Raw genomic sequence first — 19,251 nt, 5'->3', positions numbered from 1 at the left:
CTAAATAGGGCACAGAGGTGGATTGCAATAATAGAAAAAAAGTGTCTTTTCATTTATTATTAACTGGTGATATTACCAAAATATATGGAAAGAGGGCCACACTGATTGATTAGTTAGGGGTGTCAATGCCTCTTGCTCAAACTGGGAAAAAAGAATGAGTGGCATCTGGGTCATTTTTCCGTCCAGTACGAGTGTGGGTGACCAGCTGGCTTCACATCCTGGTTCTGCCAGCGCACACAGCCTGTGGCGAGTTCCATGACCATCCAAGCCTCCTGCGTCCTCAGTGATTGCAACAAGTAAATGGAGCTACACAGGCACATACTCACACATGGATAAATACACACAGAGTCACAGACACACACACACACACGTGTGCATTATTCCAACTCTAGAACATTCTGGAAAAGGTAAAGCTATGGAGACGGTAAAAAGATCAGTGGTTGTCAAGAGGTAGCGGGGAGGGAAGGATGAATAGACAGAGCACAGAGGACTTTTAGGACAGTTGAAACTTCATTCCTTGCTGGTGGGATGCAAAAAGGTACAGCCACTTTGGGAGACAGTTTGGTGGTTTCTACCCAAACTGCAAACTACAAATCCTACTCTACGACCCAGGAGTCATGCTCTCTGTATTTACCCGAAGGCACATGAGAAACAGCAGATGCGGGGGGAGCTTCCTCTGAACCCCCTCATCTGCCTGAACACAGAGCCTCCAAGGAACTCAGGGGTCACAGGTCCCCTCCCCAGGAGGTTCACCACCAGGAAGACTGACTCTTGTCACAGGAGAGGAGCCTAGAAGTGGATCTCACCCCCAGACAGACCCTGTCACCAACTGCCACCCTCCTATCCGTCCTCTAAGGGCCACTCATCTTCCCTGGAAACCATGTTCTCTCCCCGGAGAGGCCTGCACCCCTTCTCCTCCCCCTACTGAGGCTGTAGACAAGCTCTCAAATCTCACTGCCCCTTTGGGCAGTCACCTTTTGTCCTGTAAAGCCCTCATGCACATAATATTAAAATTTGATAAATGTATATACCTTTTCTCCTGTTAATCTGCCTGTTGTCAGTTTGTTTCATAGACTGAGCCATGGAACCTCAGAGGGTAGAGGGAAAGTCTTTCCCCCCCTGCAGTGCACATCTCAAAAGGTCCTACTTTCTAGCCGATGACAAAGAGGGTGTTTTTAGGAGGGAAGAGGGCTTTGGATACAGAAAGATCTGGATTAGAATTCCAGCTCTGAATTACCTGCTCTGATCCTTGGCAAGTTATTGATCTGTTGAAGCTTTGGTATGTTGGTCAGTAAAATAATGATTATTCCTATATCATAAGGTGCCAATGAAAATGAAAATAAATGACATAATGTATGGAAAACATTTGACACAGTGCTCAAGAAGTTGGTCACATTTCATAGGATCCAAAACACAAACGACTTAGAAATTCAACCATAATGTAATGTCATAAGATGGTCTATTTAACCACACACATGATCAAAGCTCATTGTTTTGGGTCCCCAACTGCAAGCTCCCACAAGCTCAAGCAATGTCGCTAACTTAAAACACAGAATTTATCATCATCCTTGGATCACAGACCTGCTAGCCCAGACGCCCTTCTTAATAATTCAGTCTATTTTAAACAAGAATCAAGGTTATATCCTATATCTGTCTTATCATAACAGCTTTATTGTCCTCAGTTTAATTATGTTGTATTTCAAAACCATTTTAGCAAGAAGCAGGGGTTAAAATGCCCATGTATATATGTGTACATAGACATACAAATATCCATTACAGTAAACCCATAAATGTCAATTCTGTTCTAAATTCTGTTTAGAGAAGCAGTCACAGTGGAAGTTAGCAGTTTCCCATGGGTAAAATGCATCTTCCTCATCATGCCAGCTTTCTAAATCAGGATCCCTGAAAGAATGAAGAGTATACCAGCAGTGGAGTGAGGTGGTATAGATTTGGGTCCAGCTGTGCCCCCAACTTGCCCAGCAGTTCTTGAAAATCATTTAACCTTCCTGAATTCACCTTTCCTCATCCCAAACAAGAGAAGAATAAAACTCCCCCTTCAAATCACAATGGTGTTGTTAGGGTAAAATTAAATTAAATTATAAGCTTTGAAAAACCGTAAGGTAAGAACTATACAGACATAAGGTAGTTTTAGGTATATTTGTGTCCTTTAGGTAGAAGGTACCCAGGTAAAAGAAATTTTTAATATTACAAGCAATAAGCAAAGAGCGGAACTCTAATTCCTTGGCTCTCTGGCTTTTATCACCCATATTATAAACAGCATGAATGTAATAACTAGCTTTCCTAATGAAATACCATATCTGGCAATTACCTTAATAACATTCCTCTGGATGATCATAAACTTCCACCTTCAGAAACGCCTGGAATAAATGTCCTCGGGTGCCACAGACTGATATAGGCTCTGATAAATGTGAGGCATTCAATTTCAAAATCTCCCTCATAAAATAATTCACAGGCTATTTAACAATGTCTGCATTTTTACTTCTCTCGTGCTGATAGAAAAGCGAGGGCAGTAACGTTTATCAGCTGTCCACTTGGCGCCACGTATGGCGCTGTGCATTTCACACAGGACACCCTGTAGGTCTGGCAGTGAGGAAACTGAGGCTGGGCTGCCTCTGTCATCGGCTCAGCCCCTGCCCACGAGAGTGACAGCCCGGATTCCACTCTGCTTCCCAAGACTAGGAACAAGCAGATTCTTACTTTTTTTAAATTAATTTTTATTGGAGTATAGGTGCTTTACAATGTTGTGTTAGTTTCTGCTGTACAGCAAAGTGAATCAGCTATATGTATACATATATCCCCTCTTTTTCGGATTTCCTTCTCATTTAGGTCACCACAGAGTATTGAGTAGAGTTCCCTGAGCTATACAGTAGGTTCTCTATTTTATACATAGTAGTATATATGTCACAAAATAACAAGTATTTACACAGGGTCATAGCATTTGTGTAATGGACCAAATGTCTGTGTGCCCCCCACCCGGCCCAGAATTCATATATGGATATCTAAACCCCAATGTGAGGTTATCAGGAGGTTGGTGTTTGGGAGGTGATGAGGTCATGAGGGTGGAGCCCCCGTGATGGGATTAGTGTCCTTATAAAGGGGACCCCAAAGAGCTCTTCAGCATGTGAGGACACAGAGGACATAGGACAAGGTGACCATCTGCAACCCAGAGGAGGGCTCTCACCAGAGCCGACTGTGTGGTCCCGGGGTCTCGGACTTCCCTCCTCCAGAGCTGTGAGAGAGAAATTCCTATTGTCTATAAGCCAGTCAGTCTGTGGCCCTGTTTTGTAGTAGCCTTAATAGACTAAGACAATTTGTATTATTCAGTATGCTTGTCAAGGTTACCTTCATCTTTTTTTTCCCTGGGATTCTTATATATATGGAGCCACATATATGTTTTCCCAAATAGTCCTAAAATAAACATTTGTCCTATTGTCCAAATAAATAAAAATAATCCAGAAAATCCAATTTTAAAAAAGTAAAAATTTCCCCCTAGACTACCTAGTATAGGAAATATCATAAAGATTCTTTGTCGAGCCATCATCCAAATTTAAAGAAAATGTGATCATTGATAGAGGTGAGAATTACGAGCTGCAGAAGTTGTGAAATCCCTTCCCACTTGGTCACATTCTAAGGTGGAAAAGCATTTAGGTTTTCTCCCTAATTTGGTAACTGGCTGACCAGAGCCTGTGGACCTGCAGCCGATTTGAAGGACCTGCTTCCTGGTTGGGGGAACTGCATTGTGGGGCTCTGATCTTGTTTGCCAGGGAGGTCAGCCTGCTGAAAAAGTTGTCCTAGGTTAAAAGACAAGATCCCTTCCTAACAACTGGGCTTCAGCTAAAGTTACTGCCACAAGCAATTTACTGCCTTTTGAACTTAAATTAAAATTTTGATGCCTATTTCTTTTTGTGAACAAGTCTGCTCATAAAGCATAATTATTGTAATGAAGATGCATTGCTTCTCTTTGGGGATTTATGGCGACTTATTTTGTTCAATTTGCTGAGGAATGTGAGACTGAAAGGAGGGGTAACCCCAAAGAGAAACTACCAAGGACAATTCTTAGGTAGAACAGATGAGACCAAGTGGGAGGGTGAGCGGTTATCTGGGCAGTCAGATGTCCTGGTCCCTGGCTAGAAGCACAGAGCTCTGGGTCAACTGATCTGGATTTCCATCAAAGGGAAAATTTTACTTTCCCTTCTATTGTTGGTGTCTCCTAATAAAATAATAATTTGCATTTCTATGGTTCCTTTCATTTTCGAGGGCTTTACAGAAGCTAAATTATTTAGCTTTATCATAGCTCTGAGAGGTGAGTTTCTTTATATGCTAACCTGAGGCATTGATAAGCTACATGACCTCCCCAAGGGCACTACTCAGAACTGATCCTGAAGAACAGCTTAATCCTGCTCCTGGGGACGCGCTGCTGCCTCCTTTTTTATGGTTCAGCTCATCTGAGTACTTTTCTCACATCTCACAGATGTTTCTTTTTAAACTCCCATCATCGTCACCCCATTATTATGTGTCATAAAGAATCATAGCCAAGGAAACCCCTGTGGAACATAGCATACTCTATAAGGGATTCCTGCCTAGTTTCTTTCCACGATTAGTGAAGGGCTCACCCACCCTGTACGGTCACTCTTCCCTGGGGGTTCTCTCACAAGAGTGGGGACCGGGAGGATCCAGAGTCTCATTCCAGAGGGACACCCTACTCAGCCCACACTCAGAGGCCACTCTCCTTTGGATAATCGTGTGTCGTTTATGAGACTCGCTCAGGAGTTGTGTACTCATATGTTATAGTCTCTATTTGGATGACAGAATAATAACGCCAAACAGTTTTCTCTTTCAGCCTTCCAGATCTAGGACACCCCAGTTGAGCTTGAGGCAGGATTTGTGAGGTAAAGAGGAGAAAAAGTTTAGGATTCCAAGGTTACAAAGGCTGAGGAAGAAGACGTATCATTGCGTGGGCCTGAGATTACAGAACGAGGGGATAAGGCCCACGTTTACAAGCCACCCCCGCCCCGTCCCCCAAATATGTGTACTCCAACTAAACTGAAGGATGACAAATGGATTTTCATTTGCTAATCTAAACTTTTCCCCAAGAGACAGTATAGAATCTCTTTCAAAACTGATATTTCTTAGGTGTTATTTTGTTGTTGTTTGTTTGTTTGTTTGTTTATTTATGGCTGTGTTGGGTCTTCGTTTCTGTGCGAGGGCTTTCTCTAGTTGTGGCAAGCGGGGACCACTCTTCATCGCGGTGCTCAGGCCTCTCACTATTGCGGCCTCTCCTTGCGGAGCACAGGCTCCAGACGCGCAGGCTCAGTAACTGTGGCTCACGGGCCCAGCTGCTCCGCGGCACGTGGGATCTTCCCAGACCAGGGCTCGAACCCGTGTCCCCTGCATTGGCAGGCAGACTCTCAACCACTGCGCCACCAGGGAAGCCCTTAGGTGTTATTTTTGAAGGACAAACGTAGACTCTTAGCGAGTGGATACCAAAGCCCAGTTTCTTACAATTTTTGTTGTGAATGTGACTTTTTTGGTTGGGGTTTGGAAGGAGATGTTACTTAATTGTCTGAGATGTAACTGTTAACTCAAATGAACCCAAGGACAGTCACCCCATGGGCTCGCTCCTTGAGAGGTGTGGAGCCTGTGAGGCAAAGGGCAGGCACGGGATCCGGGGATCAGTGGATCTGGTCCCCAGGGCAGTGGCCTGCTACCTTAGCATCCACTGTGGATGGAATTTAGTTCCCTCAGGGTGTAATTGGGGGTCAGGGGTAAGAAGAGTCTCTTTGCCTCATATCTCTGAACCTAGCAAACCAAAAATAAAGAGAGGGAGGCACACCACAAAGCAGCCCAGCACCTCCGCCCGCCTCCACTGCCCCCTCCCCTTGCTGGATGGGCCTGAACACGCAAGGGGTCTGGATCACACACAGCTCTGAATGGCGCTAACAGGAAACCGCTTTGTTTACAACACTGAACTGCTTCTGCTCACAGGGCTTTGCTGGCCAGACAGAGATGCTTTGGAGGTGACGTAATGAAATGTATTTGAATAAACTCTTTCCACTGGTGTGAACATTTTTTAATGAAAAGAAAGAACTTCTTTTCAAAGATGAGCTCTCATTCCTCTGAACACGATTTCAGAGCTCTTCCACATTTACCCCGTCCCTGCCAGGGGTGGAATTGGTGCAGTGATGTGTCCTGAAAAGTGATCACCATCGGAGAACTCTGTGAACTTGCCTCTGTGGTTCTGGTACTTTCCTTCCTTGTGGCACTTCTGAATTTGCTTTATCATTTATGAATCTTGGTGGCCAGTACTCTACGTGGAAGTACACAGTGTACTTGGGTGCTTGGGTGGTGGTCTGTGCAGTGAATCCAGTTGAGGTTTTCATCAGGCACCTTCGTGAATCTCGGATCAGCACAACCTCACACAGATGGGTTTCTAGACAGACAGTGTCTCTTACGTCTACTCTCTTTATGAAGAGCATCCTTTTCAACTGTTTTCCCTGTTTCTTTGTCATAGTCGGTGTTCTCCACAGCAGGGCTGCAGTTGAGTTGGGCTGAGAAGGCTTCGTGTACCATCAGGGCTGTCATCCTGCGGGGTGAGTGGCAGGCGTGAGGGCGGCAGGCAGCCTGGGCTCTGTTCTGACCACCCAGTCGGCAGTCAACGGGAGCTCACGGTTGATGGAGCATGTCCGGCCCTCAGATCCCCAACCCCAAACGCATGCGCACACGTGCACACACACACAGGAGTGTCTGTGGTCCTTCCACACCAGGCACCAGGAGCCCAGGGCGCTCGGCTCAGCCGACTCTTTCCAGCACATTCCAGCAGTTGATGCATCATGACAGCAGCTCCGCTGAAGACATTGCAGAGATTAAGTATTAATTTCTGAGGCCATATCTCTGTCCATCAGGCAAAGGTTATCACCGGTCAGTGATTCTCCAAGTGTGGAAATGCTGTTTTATAGCCCCGAGACCCACTGAATCAGAAACTCTGCGGTTGGGGCCAGCACTCAGTGTTCTGAGAATGCCTCCAGGGACTCTGATGCCTGCTCATGTTGAGGATGAAGGGATTAAAATGACTTAGAACTGAAAACATCTGAACAGTCAGCAGCCACAGAAAGAAATGTCATCTAAATTTAAGCAGATACTCCAGAAAACACACTTCTATTCATCCCCTCCAGGGGAGTTTCCTGTTAGGAAGAAAGCTGACTTAGCACCTGGAAGTGAGAATTCAGCGGCCCTCCAGAACCCTCCACACTTTCCCACTGAAGTCCTAAGCTCTCCCTTTGTTTAAGCTGGTATGTGGACCTTTATCCATTACGGAGCACACACGGGTGTACACAGACACATGCCAGTCAAGCTTGCACGTTTCCTGTGAATCTGCCTGTCGTCCATGAATCCGAAGGCCCCCGGTCATTGACCCAAGGTGGTAGAGGAAGCTTTCCTCCCAGTAAGAATTAGTGGTCTTGGACTCACTTGCTCATCTGAAACATGTTACCAATTACCAATGTCTGTTTTTACACGTCAGCTGGTGAAATCTCGTGTGGAAGAGATTGACACAAGAACCTGCTTTTCTGGCCTGAGACAGCACTGTGCCAGTATCTCCCATGAAGTATCTCACCTCATCCTCACATTAACCTTGAGAGGTAGCAATCGTTCACACCATCTTGACGAGGCAATAGGTTAAGAGAAGGCAAAGACCCAAGGTTAGGTAACATATTTTAGGGGAGGAGAAATATCTTCTAAGTTCTCGACTGGGACCCCAGCAACAAAAGACAGATTAACAAGAGAAATGCAAACATGTTTGTCTAACATAAGTTTTATGTGACTCATAAGGAAATGATGACCTGAAGAAATGGTTAAACCTGAGAGTTTTTATACCGGGTGTGATAAGAGTGGGGGGTCATGGAAAGATGTGATAGGCAAAGAGTCTGAGTTCAGGGTGGTGCGCTGGAGGAACAGCTAGGCCTATTCACGAGGTTCCTCTCTGCGTCCCTCGTCTAGTAGGATTTGCATTTCTTTCCAAGCAAAACTGGAGAAGATTCAAGGTTGGAAGTTGAGTCAACATTAGTTGCCCAAATAGGATAAGCATGAGCCTGAGAATGAAGTGACAAGTTGGAAGGACAACTGGAAATCAGTGCCGGGAGAGACTGATAAAGGGGTAGTAGCCCTCTCACCTCCACGAATGCCCCCCTGTTGGTCTCAGAGGGTAGCACGCTGGGTCAGGCATTGTGTGTGCATGTGTGTGTGTGTCCTTCAAGTTAGCTGTGGTTCCCCAAAAAGCTGGTAGACTGCAGTGCTTTAAATCCACTCAGAAATATTCATTGAACCAGTATAGAAATACAGTCCTTGCTCGTTCTTTTCCCTCTCTGAAATCTGTGAAAACAAAAAGAATATTTATATCCATGGCAAACCGTTCACTTACAGAGCCAACGCAATTCCTAAAGATATAGAGCCAACTTAAAATGTGTTAAATTTTTTAAAAATCAGTTTATTTCTGTGACTGTTTGAAATTAGTTTATATGCAACTTAACAGGGAAAACAATGTTCATATAGCAATGCAAGGTATTATAAACTTTCTGATAAAAAGATGCTATTTTCATTTGGTCAATATTAAAACTAGATTTGAAGGAACCATGCAAATTTATACGTTGTAACAAATACATTTGTATATGTACATTTAAATTTCCCATTCACAACTACATAAGCTCTTTCCGAATAAGGTACTTTATTGCTTGACATAAGGCACTTATGCAAAGATTTAGGAATACCAGGCTTGGTGAAGTTATAGCTACATTTACAAAGGGCTTTAACTAAATTAATTGAGTATAACAGATTTGAGTTCTACAAAAACAAATATTTGGGATTTTGCCTATTACTGCTCTGGTTTTTATAATGTCAAGCAACTGGTCCGATTAAAATTCTCACCACTTTGGCATTGTTATAGGGAAACTACATGGAAAAAATGTTTATTCCAACTGTCAGCCAGTATAGGCTAATGGTTCATCATATCCCTAATAAAACCTAGATCCAGATGTTTTAGAGGAAAGCATACGATTTCTACTGACTATACCACATGAGAAAAGGAGAAATAGCAGTTTAGTAACAATCAATCTGGAACGTTCACTACCACCGAAGTACTTAGGACAGTAAATTATCCAATTCTGTGACCAATACAACGGTGCTTGATCATGTTTAATGCCTACTGTGCTATCTGCTGTCAGTTCTCACGTGAATTAATTAATTTAGCCAAAAATCTTAGGGAAAGATTGCATCTGAATATAATCCTATGTTTTCGCATAATGGAAATAATCCAGGACAGAAAAAATAAAACACACACAAGCAAAGCATTTTTTCTTGCACATCAGAAGTTAAGCTATGAGTGTTTGGGGGACAGTAGGGGGGGAGTCTCAGGCTTTGGATTGTCTGGGAAGTGTTCCCCACTTCTTCCAGTTTCCTTACCAACTTCCATGCGGCAGCCTACAGCTTGATCAGGCTTACAGTTCCCTTTGAACATTGTAAAGATGAACGTTCTCCTTATTATAAATGCCTAATCCTTAGTTGAAACTATCTGTCACAATAGTGTCCTGTAGTGAAGACTTGTACAAGATAATTATGTGGTGAGTGAGCAATACAATGTTCCCTTTATCTGTTTGAAATGGGATGCCTTCTCATCTAATCAGCTGCCTTTTGTCCTTATGTTATCAGGCAGGTGAATGAGAGCCACTGAATAGCCTTTCTAAAGCATTTGTTGGTACACATTCCACTCTCTCTAGATTAATGAGCAATATTTAGTGTTTACCGTCTCCCCACTTTATAAGCATCAGTTTCCATTGTTGCTCTACAGAGTGGAAGGAATATCGAGCCCAGTCTTTCCCTCTGAATGCTTGTAAGATTGCTCGCAAAATGTTCTTCGATAACAGGCTGGAGAGAACGTGTCTTCTGCATGTTGCATTTTACCAGGAGGCGCTCACTGCCTGCCAAGTGTGGCCCACGTGGAGGCCAGTAGTGGACTTTACTTTGATTCCCTTTTCTTTTTTCTTCCTCCTTCCCTCCTTCCCTCCTTTTCTTCCTTTAACATATATGGAGCAATTACTATGAACAAAGTAAATAACTGTTGTTAATGCCATTTTTAAGATGAGGAAAATGAGGTTTGTAGAAGTTAAATAACTTACCTGTTGTTACACATGTGAAAGGCAACGAAGCTGGATTTTAATCCAGGACTGCCTGACCCTACAGAGCACACTGTTACCCGTTCCCTTTACGGCTTCCAGAAACCTCTTTAGGACGTGGTCTGGCATCATTCAGGGGGACAGCAAACAGTCTCATCGGAGGTATCAGGGCAGCACCCAGATGAGGGAATCTCTCCTCAAATAGTCATGCTCTCACCCCTGAACACCTTTGGCTACCTCTCTACCCCTCATTTGCACGAGAGCCAGAGCTTTCCATGTGTACAGCTGCCTCTCCATGAGTTGGGGAAGGTTGATGGTAAAAGCTCAGTTCAGCGTGCTGTGCAATCAGTAGTGTACCAGGGATGCCACGATCTTTCTTCCTGTTCCTTGTGCAAGTTGTCAACCTATTTGAGAGGGAAAGCCCACACCCATTCCCACACTCCATCATCCACGGCTCCCAGCTCTTCCTCCCTCTTCTAAAATTCAGGGGGTCAGACTGCCTGCCTTCTAGGGAAAGGGAAACCTTTCCTCTTGTTGATGGGAGATTTAAGCTCTGACTTTTTCTATTGAAGTATAGTTTATTTACAGTATGTGTTAGTTTCAGGTGTATAGTGTGGTGATTCAGTTTTTTTGCAGATTATATTCCATTATAGGTTATTACAAGATATTGGGTATAATTCCCTGTGTTATACAGTAAATCCTTGTTGCTTATCTATTTTATGTATAGTAATTTGTATCTGTTAATCCCATACTCCTAATTTGTCCCTCCTTCACCCCTCGCCTTTGGTAACCATAGGTTTGTTTTCTATATCTGTGAGTCTGTTTCTGTTTTGCATATACATTCATTTGTATTGTTTTTAGATTCCACATATAAGTGATACCATATGATATTTATCTTTTTCCATCTGACTTACTTGGCTTAGTATGATAATGTGTAGGTCCATCCAAATGGCTGCAAATGGCATTATTTCATTTCTTTTTATGGCTGAGTAATATTCCATTGTACATACACCACATCTTCTTTATCCATTCATCTGTTGATGGACACTTAGGTTGCTTCCATGTCTTTGCTATTGTAAATAGTGCTGCTATGAACATTGGGGTGCATGTGTCTTTTCAAATTAGTGTATTGTTTTTTCCCGATGTAAACCCAGGAGTAGGGTTGCTAGATCATATGGTAACTCTATTTTTATTTTTTTAAGGAACCTCCATACTGTTTTCCATAGTGGCTGCACCAACTTACACTCCCACAAACAGTGTATGAGGGTTTCCTTTTCTCCACATCCTGTCCAACATTTGGGTTTTCTTTGTAGACTTTTTGTTGATGGCCATTCTGACAGGTGTGAGGTGATACCTCGTTGTGGTTTTGATTTGCATTTCTCTAATAATTAGTGATGTTGAATATCTTCTCATGTGCCTGTTAGCCATCTGTATGTCTTCTTCGGAAGAAAGTTTATTCAAGTCTTCTGCGCATTTTTTGGTTGGATTGTTTGTTTTTGGTAATGAGTTGTATGAAGCTCTAACTTTTATGGGCCATTAACTTTGAACTGTCAAGGATTAGGAAAGAAGGGAATAGGGTACTTCTTGAGTGAGGTATAGAGTAAGCAGAGACGGGACCAGGAGAGGCCAGGCTGAGCAAGTGAGGGAATGACCAGGTGGAGTCTTAGAGGGTCTGGTGCTGGTGTCGAGGAAGATGGCAATGGGGGCAGAAGCCACTACCTGGAAATACTAAGGAAATGCAGGCAGAAGGGCAGAGGTGGCGAGCTTTGCTCAAATGCCCAGCAGCTTCTAGAATCCCGGACACACACCCCAGCCTACCTTACCAGTTACCACTCCCACCCTTAAGAGTAGAATCGTGCCCCATGCCTCCTGGTGGCACATCAGGGTGCCCCTAGGTCTCATATAAACCCCAAGTGGATGCTCTCCCCATACACCCAAAGCAGGAGGCCAGGGCACCTGGCAGGGTGGGTGTCATGGTGTTCCTGAAGCCAGCAAGCGTGAGCCCTCAGCGCTGGACCATTGAGCAGTTTGAGCACCCCGAGCAGCAGTGTTTGTTTAAGTATTGGCGTAGAGACCGTTAACACATCCAGCCTGCCTTCAGAAGTGTTGCAGACTTTGCTCTTGAGCCATAAGGCTGGACTGAAGCAGTGCAAGGTTTTGTGACATAGAAGTGGGAGTTCCTCAGCTGGAGTCCCTACAAGCTGTGCCTCCAACCTTCCTCACGGGCTGATGCTCCAGAGGGTGGAGCGCCTGTCTCTCAGCGACTGTGGTTCACCAGGTCAGCCATCCGTGTTCGTGTGTGTGTGTCCGCATGTGTGTGTGTGCATGCATGTGTGTATGTCATGATGGGGGTGCCTTTTGAAAAGCCCCCCAAGTGATTTGCAGCTCCCACTCCCCTTGAGAACCTTTCTTGGAAGCAAACTGCAATCCGAGGATCTTCGATCAGAGGGATTAGATAAGGTCTGTTCAGTATTTTGTGACAACTAAACGCCAGGCGCTGAGCTAAATATCGCAGACACCTGCAGAGAATCGCTGACACTTGCCGTCAATTTCAAATGGGAAGGGCCTTCCTTACGCTCAAAATATACACTTAATGTAAATGTGGCCCAATTTCCCCAGTCTAAACAGTAATCGGCACGTGGAGGTCTCGTTGAATATGCGGTAAACCCTGCCCCTCATCTCTCACTCACCCCAGACTCTGCTTTCACATAAAGGTTTGCCGGTGAGGGCGGAGGCCTGAGTGTAGAGGGCCAGCCCAGCTCCACACCTTTGTCGTTAATTTGCTCTAAGTGAATATTTACAAAATACTACTATTGCCAGTATTTTGCTGAAAGCTTTTATCTATTATTTCAGCCATCCCTCTATACATTCATTCCTTCATACATTCATTCAACAAGTACAGAGTGCCTGCCATGTTCTGGGCGTGGTTTGAGGTACTGGGAGAAGTTCAGAGATGTTAAGAAATGCAATTCGGGCCCAGCAGTTTGTCCTGGAAGAGCTGGGATTAGACCCCCTGTCAGTCCAATGCCAAGGTCTCACCCGTGGTCCCCACTCTCCTGGAGCAATGGTTCCCACCACATCCCAGCTGAGTAAGGGTAACTACGGTTACCAGACAGACGTAATTTGATTTATTTGCCATTTTAAAGAACACATTATTATAGACCATTTTAAAGACACATATATTAGGGAAAGTAATGTAGTAAATTTCCATGCACTCTTAACCCCTTTATGACAATTTTCTTATTTCCTCAATCTCTACCATTTTTTAACTATAAAACGTTAAAGCAAATCTCAGCACATCATTTCGTCCATAAATGCTTTACTATTTATTTTTTGTATTTAACTGCAATTCCATTATCACTCCCAATAAATTTGGCCGTAATTCCTTACTAATATCTAATGCCCATTCTGGGCTCAGTTTTCACTGATTGTCTCAAATGAATGTCCTTTTATTGTTGGTTTGTTTATACCATGATCCAAAGACAGACCACACTGTGCATTTGGTTGGTGGGTTTCCTTTATCTCTTTTAGTCTGTAACACTCCCATGACCCTCCCACCTTATTTTCCTGGCATCTGTTTGCTAGGTCATTTGAAGAAACTGGCTCATTTGTCCTGTGGAATTTCCCACACTCCGGGTTTGGCTGCTTGCATCCCTGTGGTTCCTGTCTTAAACTAACTTGGTCCAAGTGTGAGTCTAGTGTCTGATCACAGACATGGGCTTCTCCATAGTAAGAGCTCTGTTGGGTAGTCCTGTCTATAGACAACATTGCACATGAGGCAGTCGGTCTGTAGTCTAGCAAGGGGTGTGTGGCAAATACCCAACAAAGGCAATCTTTCTTACTGTACTTTCACGTGGTCCCTAGGTAGATAAACATCCTTTCTCCCAGAAAATATATAAATGAAATCAAAGTGTTTTTATTTCGAATTCCAGCTGCCACTTTAGGGCTGTTGGGTAGGACAGGTAATAGGACGGCTGAGCAATGTTGGGTCTCCCTAGAATCCGGTGTGCACCCTCTTTCTTTTTGTATGGCCTTTTCCCTTGAAGATTTATTCTGCTCTTACTACTATGTGGCAAATCTCTATTTTCAGAACTGAATTCATTCCAGATCACGTCCAGGTTCTAACCACCTTCCTGACTCTTCCACTGAACTTTACTAAAGTGACTACAGCCAGACTCAAGATTAATCTCCAGAACCCAAGTCTCACCCTAGAATTCCCCGTTTATCAATGGCACCATCTTCAAAAGCCTCAAAACCCCTAAATGATGTTTTCTTTCCACATCCAGTTACTCACCATTGCTCTAACAGTCCTTCCTTTGTACACACTGAAAATATGTGCACCATGAACAAAGCAAAGACAGATCCCACGGACAGGTGTGGGCACGCCGTCCTGTCTCTGCCTGCGTCTTGAGAACACCTGGAGCTCATGGAGATGAGGAGGAACTCTAAAGTCTGAGGCTGTTGATCACAAGCATCTCAGAGCCTGAGCCTCCAGATGAGTGTCACTCTTTTAAAATAGTCAGTACCCACTTCATTCAATAGACTAAACTCCAAATAACTTTTAATTATTTGCAAAAGCTAAACTCAATTTCCAATACAAAGACTTTCTATTCTTGAGAAGAAACAGAAGAATGTACTCAGAGTCCTAAAAGCAGTTTCAAAAAATAGCTCCAAAATATTTTGACTGATTTTTTAGAATAAGTGTACTGCTCCCCAATAGGACAATTGTCAATAGCTTATATTCTTCCTTAGTGGTTTATGATTTAAGATTTGGTGCATTTATAGCTCCTGTCAAAGGTCAATGTTTTCTCCAAACCAAAATATAATGTGAATGATATTATAAAGCATTAGACTGACCTAGAGATAGAAAATGTTACTCAGGAAACCGCTAGTATTCCAAGACTAACTGACTTCTATGCATATTTTTGAATTCTATTGTTACACCTCTGAATGGTTTAATCTCAACTATGCTTTTTTAAGTGCGTGATTGGATATATTTGGGTAATTGAATACAGCTGTATAACCACCACCACAGTCAAGATCTAGAACAGTCCCATTGTTCCAAATGTTTCCTGTTTCCTTTTGCAGCTGATTCCCTCCCCCAACCCCCCAACCCAGACCAGCAATGACCTGCTTCCTGTCACTGTCACTTTGCTGTTTATGGAGTTTCGTATGAACGAAACAATACACTCTGTAGTGTTTTCCGTTTGATTTTTCATCCATGTTGTGGTGTGTATTACTATATTGCTCCTTTCTGTGGCCGAACAGTATTCTGTGGTAGGATGGATATTACAGTGTGCTTATCCATTCATCAGCCCAAGGGTATTTGGGTCGCTTCCAGTATGTGGCTATTAGGAGTAATGCTTTATGTAGACATATGTTTCATTTCTCGTGGGGGGAGACGTAGGAGTGAGATTGCTGGGTCATAAGTAAGTAAGTGCATATTTATCTTTACAATATTCTGCCTCACCTCTTTCCAAATAGCCACACCATTTTGCGTTTCCACCATCAATGAGTGGGTGTTCCATTTATTCCACATCTTCACCGGCACTTGGATTTGCCATTCTTTTCATGTTTAGCCGTTTCAGTGGGCACAGCAGTATCTCCTTAGGGGTTTCATTTGCATTTCTCTGATAACCAGTGATGCCAAGCATGTTCCATGTGTTTGTTAGCCATTCATAGATCTTCTGTTGTGAAATGTCTACCGTCTTTTGACCATTTTGATCCGGGTTTTTTTATATTCTTTTTTCATTTTTAATTTATTATATTTATATATTTATATTTGTTATTAATTGATTATATTTGTATGTATACTTAATTTTTATTTGCAATTTTATATTCTTATTTTAAAGAAGAACCTTTCAAATGATCTATTTCAAGCTCTCCAAAGAATGGAGGGGCAAGTTGACTTGTTATTTGTATGATTTAGGAGCTCATTTGCAAAGAAAACCTCCTCTGAATTATGAGAGAGTGAGTATGTGTATAGGGTGGGTGCATGTGTGTATGTGTAAGGGTGTGTGTGTGAGTGTGTAAGGGTGCGTGTGGGTGTGTCAGCATGGAGAATGGGGAAGAGGCAGGATAACCACAGGTTTGTAGACTGTCTCAGGAAATATCCTATAACTTATTCATCTGTTTTCTCTGCTTCATTTAAAAGAACATCAAGCAAAAACTGTGTTGTTTTTGTAACCCAGATTTCTGGGAACAGAACGTCAGCCCCGAGGTCTGAAAGGAGGAAAGCCAAGGCCTCGTTTCTCAGATCAGCAGGGCCTGGTTGCAGACACAGTCCTTGCTCGCGTGTCAGGTCCAGCAGCGGGCGGCTCCCGCCTTCTCACTGGAAACTGACATGTACAGTCTGTTAATGCCTGAGTGAGTACAGAGAGCCTGGGAGAGGGAGCCACTGTCAGTATCCTGGCAGCAATAGAGAGCTGGAGGGAAAATGCAGTATTAGAAAGATAAATGCAGTAGGAGTGAGCCAAAAACATACGGCTGAGCAAAAGCAGAGGCTCCGTTTACAGACAGCTGAATTCACTATGACATGGCACTTAAACTGACCTGAGCAGGCTATTTTTCTTTAAACCCCGTCACCTATGGCATTGTACCAAAGAATTAATTCATAAGAAGTTTGGAGAGAAACCTAACATATCCCGGGAGCAGGTGTGTTATCTCTCATCTTTCTCAATACCTGTGCCAAACCTTATTTTGGTCCAAGCCTATTTAAATAATGAACACTGCCCAAATGGTGGTCATTACCTACCTGCAGGTACTATGTCTACTCAAAGCATTCAACCACTGAAATGTGATTGAATGCAGCAGCAGATCCTTCACTCTAGAAGGGATATCTCGACATGCCCCCACGCCGCTGGGCCTCTAGAAATTTTACTGAAGTACAAGGCTGCTGGATTTTTGTTGGATTTATTTCCCATCCTCTGACATGCAAATGTCTTACCAAAAAGTCTAGACCATTTGCCACTTCTCACTGACTAGGTCCAGTTGCTCCTGGCCAAAAAAAAGCGAAGAATTAGATTGTGTAACTTCCAAATCAGTGTGAATTAAAAAGGAAAATGAAGAATATTTCATCAATCCATAAAAAGGTAGAAAAGCAGAAAAAAAGAAAAATCGCCATGAATAGATCATTGTAAATGATAGGTAGGCAACCCCAAATAGATGTTAGATATAAACAGAACCATATAGTTATAATAAATGTATCACCTTCATTCTCAGGTTACATTAAAAAATCTGCCTATGTATGTGTTTTGTTGGGGACCTCCTAAAAGCATGTGGTGAGACAGGGTTAGCCACGAAGAGATTCATCAGGGACAACGACTGTGAAGGGGAAGGAGGAAGGAGCTGGGGTTGGGGGGCTGGCAGAGCTGCCCTGGGGGCAGGTCTGACCGCAGGTGAGGGAAGCAGGAGGGAGGTTGGGGGAATGCATCTTAGACCGCAGCTCTGGGGGAGTCTGGTTGTGGGCGTTCCTCCATCCTAACCACCCCCCAGCACCCAGCATGGACCTGCCCTGGTGCACCTGCCCCGCAGGGAGCAGGGAGTAGCAGATGGGTCTCGGAGCCACCGCTCAGAGACCAGAGTGGGGCACGCTCCTAGAGGCAGCCCGCAACCCTGCCGTCCACCAGGCGTACACCACAGGCGTGACACGAAAGGTTATAGTAAGAGGGTTGAAAGAATATGCTGAGAAAGCAAACACTTAAAGAGCTTTATTGAAATGTAATTCACATACCATTCAGCTTACCGGTTGAAAGTGCACAATGTTTTTAAACTTATATTAACAGGGTTGAGCAACCATCACCACAATCTAAATTTAGAATATTTTTATTCCTCCCAAAAAAAAGCCTGTTCCTATGAGCAGTCACTCCCCATTCCACCTCCTACAGCCCTAGGTTACTACTTACCTTCCTGCTGTCTCTATAAATTTGCCTGTCCTGGACATTGCATGTACATGGGATTACATAACAACACATGGTCTTTTGTGTCTGGCTCTTTACACATAGCATGTTTTCAGAGTTCATTTGTGTTGTAGTGTGTATCAGTACTTCATTCCTTTTTTTTTTTCATTTATTTATCTTTGGCTGCATTGGGTCTTCATTGCTGCACGCGGGCTTTCTCTAGTTGCGGCGAGCGGAGGCTACTCTTCCTTGTCGTGCGCGGGCTTCTCATTGCGGTGGCTTCTCTTGGTGCAGAGCATGGGCTCTAGGCGCACAGGCTTCAGTAGTTGTGGCTCACGGACTCTGTTGCTCCGCGGCACGTGGGATCTTCCCGGACCAGGGATCGAACCTGTGTTCCCTGCATTGGCAGGCGGATTCTTAACCACTGCGCCACCAGGGAAGCCCTCATTCCTTTTTATTGAGAAATTACATTCCACTATATGGATATACCATATTTTATTTACCCATTCATAGATTGATGGGCATTTGTATTGTTTCCACTTTGGGGACCATTACAAGTAATTCTGCTAAAGCATTTGTCTACAAGTTTTTCTGTGGACGTAAACACCTAGGGGCATGATTGCTGACTCATAGCATAACTCTTAACATTTTGGGGAAATGAAAACTGTTTTCCAAAGCATCTCCACCATTTTATCTTCCACCGAAAATGTATGAGTGCTTTAATTTTCTGTACCCTTAAACCTTCTCCTTGCACACTTGACTTAATAATACCTAACCTTAATCAGTTTACCTACATTTTTAGAAAACAATGCAAGAGTCTTAAAATAAATTGACTTCAGAAGATTACCTCCTCCTTTCTTACATGTTATGATTGGGTCATATTTTGCTTCCACCTTGATTTCAGAACCCCCAGAATCAGAACTTACTGTTTTTACAAGAGTCAAAGTATATTTATTTCAATTCTAGTCACATATTTGCAGTATCTTTGATCACCATTTTTTTTCCCTTTCATTCCTATTCTTTCTCCTGGAATCAATTTCTTTCCCTTTAGTAGTTCTTTCAGCAAAGGTCTGTGAGTTGTGGAACCTCTTCTGTCCGTCTTTCCTTCTTTCCTGCCTTGTCTTTCTTTTCTTTTCTCTTTTTTGGTCTAAAAATGTCTTTACTCATTT

General features: G+C 43.4%; 2 long non-coding RNA genes across 2 annotated transcripts in view; one reads left to right on the top strand and one right to left on the bottom strand.

Annotated features, from left to right (window-relative positions):
• LOC309655275 overlaps positions 1-15,924 on the top strand; it is a 44,361-nt gene extending 28,437 nt beyond the window's left edge. Inside the window, exons 3-4 of the long non-coding RNA XR_014260742.1 lie at positions 641-6,611; positions 7,541-15,924. This is a non-coding gene — a long non-coding RNA (uncharacterized lncRNA). The remainder of the gene's footprint in view (positions 1-640; positions 6,612-7,540) is intronic.
• The window catches only part of LOC309655281, a 380,610-nt gene that overhangs the window by 214,033 nt on the left and 147,326 nt on the right, over positions 1-19,251 (bottom strand). The window lies entirely within an intron of this gene.

Source organism: Balaenoptera physalus (assembly GCF_965194825.1).
Source record: "Balaenoptera physalus genome assembly, chromosome: 2".
Lineage (NCBI taxonomy): Eukaryota > Metazoa > Chordata > Mammalia > Artiodactyla > Balaenopteridae > Balaenoptera > Balaenoptera physalus.
Note: the sequence above shows the minus strand (reverse complement) of the source record. Positions and strands in the feature narration are given on the sequence as shown.